Source organism: Etheostoma spectabile, unplaced genomic scaffold (assembly GCF_008692095.1).
Source record: "Etheostoma spectabile isolate EspeVRDwgs_2016 unplaced genomic scaffold, UIUC_Espe_1.0 scaffold00018575, whole genome shotgun sequence".
NCBI classification, from domain to species: domain Eukaryota; kingdom Metazoa; phylum Chordata; class Actinopteri; order Perciformes; family Percidae; genus Etheostoma; species Etheostoma spectabile.
In genome coordinates, this window is record NW_022604333.1 from 1 (window position 1) to 9,714 (window position 9,714).

The window sequence follows — 9,714 nt, forward strand, 5'->3', positions numbered from 1 at the left end:
GGGACTGTATATAAACATATAGCCTATTTATATTGACAGAGACTGGGACTCTCCAGGTTATAAGATTCTGACCGAGTAGCAAAGATATGAATTCAAGTGTGATTTTGTGTGAAGTCTGTATGTTCCAATTTAATTAGATCATTTTTTTTTGTAAATATGTAACTCCAGGGAACTTATTTGAAATTTAGTGAGGACTAGATTAGAACTGGATTAAAGCTAATTGTGGTTTCCAACTTCGGCCCAGGTGTGTCTGTTAAAACACAGACGGAGACAACTTCTCTCTCTTTGATTTATTACAATCAATCATCAGTATAAAACATGGGGGGGGGGGGGGGGGGCAGCTCTGCTATGAATGTGTGTGTGGTAATAAATAAATAAACAACATGGTAAGGCTACCATACACAATGTATAGGAATCAATATGCGGTAAATATAACAATACCAACTACTAATTACATTATCTTAATGAGCAAGGACGTTCAACAATCGCCTTATATCGAATCAACAGCCAGGTGTAACCTAACCAACAGTAGAAGAACGTAAACAAGCTAACTTGTAAATGTACCAGACTACAGACCAATACAACAACAGGCTTACTGAACTGACATCATCAGTTATATGACTTACAGTTCTCAAGACGCACACACGATCTCAGCTGATTATCCTCCGACAGCTAGTCTCTTTTTCTTTTCTCTCACTTTTGTCTCCGTGTGCGCGTGCGCAGCCTGCTCGTGGTTGTGAGGCGTGTCCGCGCTATTCTCCGACATGGACTCCAAATCACACCTGATAGACGAACCTTAGTACAAACTAAGTAACAAGCCACTTTTGTTCTTCAGGCTGCTCTATGGTCTCCTGAGAAGGAAAATCCCAGAGTTGCTCACTCCAGTTATTAGCAACAACGTCCCTGGTGGACTTGAACCACCATCCTTTGGGTTAACAGCCAACGCCGCTGACCTATGCGCCACAGAGACTGCATATGTCTGGATGTTTTTTTAATTTCTGATTCTGATGGAGAATTGGACAAAACGACTCAAAAGCAAAAATTCTTGCCGTGACATAACAAGAAACAGTAAAAAAAAAGAGGTCGGCGAGATAGAGATTCAAGACCCTTTTTTCAGGACACCCAACCTTTGTCGCTCAATATGGCAGGAATTCTATGCATCCAGGGCCAAATGTTTTACCATTTCATCCACTACGGGCCCCTAAGGAACTTTACATGTGTTGACAATAAAGATGCTCACAAAACGCTGCACTTGGAATTGCGTTTCTCATGCACATGTCCTCTTAAATACAAAGAACTGCTAAGTTCTTTATTCCCAATATCAACTCTTAGACATTAGTTCCAAATGAAAATACTAGTTGTCAGAAGTGGGATTTGAACCCACACCTCCAGTGGAGACTGCGACCTCAACGCAGCGCCTTGGGCCGCTCGGCCATCCTGACTGATCCAACAGATCTTCAGTAGGACCTGTCTCAAAAATTATTATATAGTAATTAAACATGTCATGATATAGTAGGTTCTCAGTCATGAGAACCTACTATATCATGACATGTCTGACGGGGCGCTACCTATACCATCCAAAGACTGAGACTGCAGCAATATGTTCAATGCCCGTATATGTTTAATGTATTCATATTTTCGTTATTTTCACAATGTTTATTCTTCTCATCGGGTAGGATTGAATTTTCTTAGGCAGCATTTCCCCTGGCCTGGTGGTATCTGGCTGCACCAGAGCACCTGGGATGTCAGACTTTAAATCCCCACCTCTGAAAAGTGCCGCTTCTTAGCCGGATTATGTCTGGCCATGTCATAATAATAGAGCGAGCCTCAAAACTGAGAATATATTGGGGCGTGATATTTAAATTACAATCGTTTCTAGCCGCTGCATTTATCAATGTACGGTCATTCTTACGCTCTGATTGGTGTGATACGAACTGTTATGGAAGTTTCTGTTCAGCGAGGGAGGAATTTGTAAAATGAAGAAGAGACCTTGTTGAAACAAAATAAAGACAGGCTAGAGACTGGATTAAAAGTTTGGATATTCGGTGAAAGAGTTTAATTATTTTCTCGAGAGAACAATCAAACAAAATGACGAGAATGGCAGTTCACAATGAAACAGAGTAACAAGTGACACCACACATTCTGGTAAATACAATCAGTAATGCACTTCTTTATATGCAGTGCCCCCAAGGAAAACCAACCCTTGTTTGGAAACCAGTTTAATCTCAAACATAACAATCAGTGGACCTCAGGCAGACAGTTGGAGCTCTTACGTATTTCTGAATCTGTCCCTCGTGTGTCCAAGTGTCTTGACCGGTCATTCTATCTTAGCTAAAAAAGGACATCTTGTCTCTTGGATAGGCTCTGGTCTCGACCTGGGACCTGCTATGATAAACACCGTTCTAGGCAACTGTTTCTGTCAGGCTCCACGTCATCTATCCTTGGTGGGAAAATGCAAAGTCATAACATATCCAGTTGTCTCCTACAAAGAGATCACACTGAGGACAGATACAGGAACCAAATACTCTGAGAGGCATTGAAGATATTATTATGAATAATTAATATGAAAATCATTGGTTACATGTAATTTTCCCATTACATTCCCCCCTTTTGATTACATACTAATCACAACACAATTGAAAATTACTGAAAAGACAAAAAAAATGTTTTTGTGATGAACCTCTTAGTTTAAGCTACCACTACATCTTAGTCTAAAAGAAAGATGAGAAGTAAAATGGAATTTATGAATCAGGAACTACTGAAATTTGGAAGCTGAGTCTGAGTTAAATTCGTCGTCTTTGTAGGTGGGCAGATCAAACAGACCAAGATCATCATCATTTACTTGCACTGCCTGATACTGAACCCTTTCAAAAGTAAACAAAGAAAATAATCATTCATATTAATGGGATAATACAACAAATGCTTCAAAACAGAACAGATCACAGAGATTACTGGAACCACAATATTCCCCATCCAAGCCTTCCACCCCTCCCCAAATATCCAAGCGCCCCAATCCCCCCCCGAATAAGTGTGAGGGACATCTTGAGCCTAAGACTAGTGGCGAGTGGTTTAGCTGATGGACGGTGTCAGTGAGGTTACCTTCAATGTCTGGGATTAATGCGCAGCATTGATCACCTAATACATGGCAGTGGCCCCCCCCTGAGCTGCTAACAGTAAATCTAGACCCATCTGGTGCTAAAGTAACATGTTACGCATAGCTCACAAGGTTTTAGGAAAATCGCTGAACCCTGCAAACATGACGGCGGTCAGATTTTCCAAACTTTCATGTATCTTATCAATATCATGTGCGTTATTAACTAAACCCTACCACGGAAGAATTCCCGAAACAAATTTGCTACTGTAACTCATCATTTTACATTAAGCTCTTAAAGTAGAGTGCAGTCAGTGCACAAATAGTTAATTAGGTTTAGCACGAGTGGTTTTATGGGTGAAGCCCGTTTCTGTGAGTGGGGAAACAATTAATCATTAATCAACATTAATCATTGATCCCTACATCGTGTGTAAATTTGCTGATTGAACCCAGTCATACGTTGGAATATGAGTGCGTTGTCTTTGTCAGAAGAAAGAACTCATTTATTTTGCACAATGTTAATCATTTGAGTTGATTTTGTCATTTTCGGACTGAAAGTAATCGCATGGTTACAACAGAAAGGTAGTTGATGCATTAGCTACTACCATGAAGTCTGTTGTCTTAAGGTTGTTGCTTTGTTTATATTTCTCAGTTTGCAATACTGTCTAGAGAAAGGTGAAGAGCGCTCTGCTCATTTTAACCCTTTATTTGATGACTGAAAACTGAGTGTGCGAGTTTACCGTGCATCTGTAGTAACATTAATGGGAGAAGAAGTGGTGTTAGAATAATTATGTCAGATTTATCTCTATCATATCTGTCTAACAACAAAAATGGTGCCCCCCCACAAACACAGACAGAAAACAGAGAACAAGAATACATCTGTGTCATACACCATGTCTGTCTCTTCCTGTGTTCTTCCATCGTCACAGCGAGTGCTGCGCCCTTCAGGTGTGCTGTGTGTGTGTGGGGTGGCTGGTCGATGCAGTACCAGGCTGTAGATCAGGCGGTCTTGCTTCTGGTGCCATGGATTTCTTCTGGTGTCAGAGGTTCGTCCACCAGCACATGACACACCGTCGGAGTCAGTCTTTACCACTGCCTCGTTTCTGGTGAGTTGTGTTGCAGCGTTGGTGGCACAGAACTTAGTCTGTCAGGCCACGGACTTCCGGGCGTCTGGCGGGACTGGCTTGTCCCCTGGTCCTGGAACCCTCTTGCAGTGTGGTGCGTGGATCCACGGAGCCCTCTCAGCAACCTTCACTGCTGTGGGTGACCAGAAGAACCTGGAAGGGACCTTGCCAGCGTTTGGATTGCCAGTTCATCCTCCTGTAGTTTTGTTACGACCACGAAATCTCCTGGCTGCAGCGTGTGGAGCGGCCCTTCAGCTGGGTGGGGCAGGGCAGCAGACACCTGGATTCTTATGGCAGAGAGAGCAGAAGACAGTTGTACACACTACTCTAACATATCATGCTCGCACAGAGCTGATGAGGGAAGGGGTGCTCTAGAAGCTTCTAACCCCCACACTGGGTGGTCTGCCGAAGAGAATTTCAAAAGGACTGAGGTTACTGCGCGTTCTTACCCTTATTCACATGTACATAGTTTTGTTCTTAACGTGCCGTTATCACTTGATAACCGACTTGATATTATTAATATATAATATAATAATTTCTGTTATTTAGAGCTTTTGCTAACACTGAAGCAGTTTGTTTTGAAGCGGGAAACACCTCCACCCATTTTGACCAACCATCATCAAACAAAACTTTTTCACCTGTGACGGTGTGAGATCTACAAATTTCATCATGATATGTTCAAATGCCTGCTTTACAAAATTTTCCTTTTCTGCAAATGATGTGAAGGCCTTTGTGTACCATGTTTTCTTTAACAATACTAGCACTCGCCCCTTTGACACATGGTCCCATGGGCCCATGTGTCAACTTTGCAAAATGCGTGAACAAATGGTGTGGAAGGCAAGGTGTTGGATCCGGCCCCGGCCAGACATCCTCTTTAAAGGTGCACTCTGGCCTTTTCCACTGTATTCTGCAGCTACTGATTCTGTAAGTGAAAAATCAGTCAGCTGCACTGTGTGTGTGCAGAACATTTGTATTAGCCTAGCTAAAATGGAAATAAAATCACTGATCAATCGGTGGTGCAAAATGGCTTACCATAAGACTTTAGGAAGTTTCGGTGTTTCCACAATGCCCCAAAATCATGTACAACCCCAAAAGGCGTACCTGGAGTCTGTGTAGGTTGTAACAGACGAACCTTCAGCCAGTTTTACATGCTTCAGTGAGAGCAATGAGTTCAGCAGCCTGCATAGAGAAGTGTTTGGGAAGAGGTTTAGCAATTAAGGTTTCTGAATCTGATACTACAGCAAACCCTACCTGTCCCTGTCCGGTGTCAGGGCAGCGTGAGGCTGACCCATCCACATACAAAACCAGATCTGAGTTTGGCACCGGTGTGTCAGTCAGATCTGGGCGCGGAGCACAGGTGTGTTGCAACTCAGCCAAACAGTCATGCGGCTTTCCCTTTCCTGGCACAGGCATAAGAGAAGCAGGGTTAAGCACTGTAAAATGTTTAACAGTGACATTAGGCATATCAAGCAGACATGTGTGATACCATAGATATCGTGCTGCAGATAAATGTGAAGGTCGTTGCTCCAATAGGATCAGAGAAACTACATGTGGCACTAACAATGTTAATGGAGCTAAAATAGGCCACAGGCCTGAGCCTGTCACCGTGAGGCTGCAAGAGAACAAACGTCATGCAGCCCAAATGTTCACCCACTGTCTGAGTGAATGGAAGTTTAGGGTTTGGCAAACCTAAGGTTGGAGGGCTTTGAAAAGCTTTTTTAAGACTTAAAACGCCTAGTCCCCCTTGGTCATCTGAAGACAAGTTGTTACCATGTATTATGTCAGCTGAAGGCTGAACTAACTGAGCATAATTTGGATGAAAACACAACAATAGGAACACATCCATAGAAATGACATAATTAGTTTCTTTGTTTCAAGTTTTGGGAGAAAAACTATTTCTCAATTCGAGATGAGGACAATGTTTTCCCTGACGCTGAAATGTCATGACCCAAAAAAAAAAAATGCACTTCTTTTTTCACAAATTGCAGTTTGGCTAAACTAGCTCTGTGCCCTTCTGCTGCCAGGTGGCACAACAGTGCAATAGTGAAATAGTTAATCTTTCAAGGCTCTCTCTCAGTGCTTTGTTGTAGACAGTTGGGCTGTCAATAAAAAATCCTTATCCTAAACGTGTGAATGTGTAGGCCTTACCATCACATAAGAAGGCAACCCAGAAAGGCTGTCTTTGTTCACTGGACAACTGAAAAAAACGTTAGACAAATAAACAACAAAAATATTGTGCCCCCCTGGAATTCCTTGAATTTAGTGTACGGTTTGGCACATTGGGAGCACGTGCGTGGACCGCTGCATTTACTGCTTTAAGGTCCTGAACAAAACGCCATTCGACCGGTTTTTCCCTTATCACGAATTTTCTTGACAGGGAAATAGGCGTGCGAACAGGTGAATCAGGACATGGAACAATAACTCCTGCTTTAAAAGAGAGTTAAAACCGGCCTGATTCCATTGATTGCTTCTTGTTTCAGTGGGTACTGAGGTTTTTTGGGGCCTGAAGTCTGAGCGAGGAGTGATGACGACAGGCTGACAATTTTTATGAGCCCCACGTCATACTTATGCGCTGCCCACAGGTGATTCGGCACTTGGGACAGCACGGAGAGATATCTGAGGGTGAAACAATCACAGAATTATTCAAAAACGTGCGTGTGTGTGTTTCAGCTTCTTTCCGCTGGAACACACTGCGTGTGGCTGTCACCCGATGCGACAGGAGCTTCCGATAAGCTCCCGTGGAGGGGGAGGTGTACCCATTCCCTTCCACGGTTCCAGTAAAGTCAGTCAGTCAGCTGGTCACAGTCCCGGACAAACTGTCCCAAGTTTCTCCACTGATCTGTAGGAGATTTGGACAAAGAAATATGAGCACGTGAATGTTGAACTCTGAAAAACACTCTCTGTTTTTCAGTCAAGTTTACAGCTACTGCACATTTGTTTTCATGCCAGTATAAGTAAATACACTCAAGCTCATCTGCTTCTTCATTGGGAAAAAAAAAATCTTCAACAAACATGTCATCTTTTCCTGATAAGACAAAATAAGTGCCATGTAGGTTTAGTTCTGACATGAAGTCAGCAAGGGGTTAAATCACATCTCTGGCCTCATGCAGCAGGCTTGCAGCATGACCCAGAGAGAGATATACCACTGAAAAAATCAGCTGAGATGTGTGTGTGTGTGTGAAAACAATGAGTCAGGCTGGCTGTGACTTCTAATCTCACAACCTTGAGACCTGTAGGAGTTTGAGATAACTCCTCTGCCGAACATTAGATCTCTACCTAACAAATTCACAGGACACAGGAGAGAGCAAAAACGAACATGTTGCCCTTCTCTCCTGCTCCGAATCATTTAGATCCCCATATACACACATCATGAGGTTGAAAATCTTTCTGGGACAACTGCTCCACTTGCACTCCTGCACAGAACAATTCCACCAGAAAGCTTTTGATTCAAAAATAAAGATTTTTGAAGCACATAATTTGTTGCACCTAAAAAAAACCAACTACATACACTCTAAACACAAACCCAAACCACAGATTATGCTTCTAAACCAACTCTACATCCCTTCCATGCACCTTTTAAAATTGTAGCAGCCAATTTATACACCTCAGATAAAAACATTACATAAGTAGGAATACCTTCTAAATGTTTTTTTGTTCTAGGTGACAATATTGCGTCTAGAATTATCCCTATTGTGTGAGGAAGAGTGTGATGTTTATGGGCTGTAGCGTGTGAAAGCATTTACTTCTTTGCAAGCAGATTAGTTAGTGTGTTTTGCATTTTTACTTCCCTTATCCGGTGCAGACTGGCTCAGACTCTCCACCACTCCCGTTCCCCTCCTCCCTTTCATCCACCCGTTGCTGGCTGTAGGTGCGGTCCCCAGCTGGGGGACCCCTCGGTTGTCGTCTCCCTTCTGTATTTCGGGATGGGCATTTGTCTGCCCAGTGACCTCTTCCTCCGCAGTTGAAACATGTGTCTCGGTCCACTGCTGGCCCCTGCCCTCCACTTCGTCTTCTGCCTCTTCCTCTCGCTTTGCCTCTGCTTCTGCCCCCCCCCTGTTCAGCCAACGTTGACACTGTCAAAGTTATTTTTCTTCTGTTTCTCTTCTTGTCAGCCTGCTCCGCTGATTTGTAGCATTGGATGACGGTACCCGATGCTGCTGTTATTGTCAGATGTAGGTGGGGGAGAGGCCGTGGCTGCTTGTAGAGAGAGAGCTTGCAGCGAGGTGGGGGCTGTGTGGGATCTGGTCCGCTCCTGGTGCTTGCTTCTGGGGGAGACACGGACGGTGTTTCTCCCTTCGGCCTGGGTGCTGGAGGAGGGTAGGGTGGTGGTTTGAGCAGCTGATCGCCATCTTTAAGACTCGGATAGAGGGAAAATGCATTAGTGACAGTGTTCATTTCTCCTCTCTGTGTTTCAACAGCATTATCTGTTCCCTCCTTAGTTACTAGTTTTTTCATCTGTTTTCTTTCCCTACAAGTGGCTTCTTCCATCCACTGACTAAAACATTCTTTGTTTTTCTCTATTTGAACCAGATCTAGAGTACTAATTGTTTTACCCCCTCTCAATAATTTTTTCTTCTTCTTCTAAATCTTGCTTTAGCATCCTAAGCTTCCTGTGCTCAAAGAGCCATTTTCAGGGAAGCCATGCTTAGTGGTCCAATAAACCAAACAATCTAAGGTTTGTGGACCATAACGTTCACCATCTCATCAACCAACGGGCCTGAAGGAACGTGTGATTTTGTGCCTTTATTGCCCATGTCTAATATGAAATGAACAAGTATTTGAAGTACTTCTTTTTCGTATAATCGTCACTATACGGCCCAGTTTAGTCTCTCGGTAAACTTTGCGAAAAAACCTGAAAACAGCTGTAACTTAATTTAAGCTACAATGACTGTTTATCTGTGATAGATTTTAGCTCGATGAAAATCCAGATAGGCAGCTACGATGACTGTTTATCTGTATGATTTCAAATCTATCCGTCACCCCTTCCTACTCCCTTGTTTGATGAGATGATGTCAAATTAGTGGTTTATTCTGTTCAACAACTGGATGTTTAAACCCACGAATAAAACCCTTTTTCTCTTGTTTTTGTAAAAACCTAAAATTCCCAAAACAAAAGATAAAACTTTCACCAAATAATCCCAGTGAAACCTTGGTCAGTCTTTGTCTCACACGGTGTCTCGGTATCCAATTCAAATTGTTTAAAATTGAAATTCTAACTTACCCCCGCTGTTTGAAATTGCTTCCTTTTCGTTTGGATTTCAGAGTGGAATCAGCGAGCCCTCCGCGGTTCTGACCCTCTGTCTCTCAAAGATGTTTTGGCGAGGTTTAGAGGCAGGTGATCCTCAGATCCCTGGATGCGCTGTCATCAGTCACCAGCGGAGTCCCGTTCTGATCCCTCCTTGAAATCCTGCCGACAACGCCAAGTTTGTTGTGGAAGTTTCTGTTCAGCGAGGGAGGAATTTGTTGTGAAGAAGAAACCTTGTTGAAACAAAAATAAAGA

The 9,714-nt window shown here is 43.0% G+C and overlaps 1 non-coding gene across 1 annotated transcript; it reads right to left on the reverse strand.

Annotated features, from left to right (window-relative positions):
• Positions 1-1,359: 1,359 nt before the first annotated feature.
• Positions 1,360-1,442, reverse strand: trnal-gag (transfer RNA leucine (anticodon GAG)). The gene has a single exon. It is a non-coding gene; the product is annotated as a tRNA-Leu (tRNA).
• Between the last annotated feature and the right edge of the window lie 8,272 nt (positions 1,443-9,714).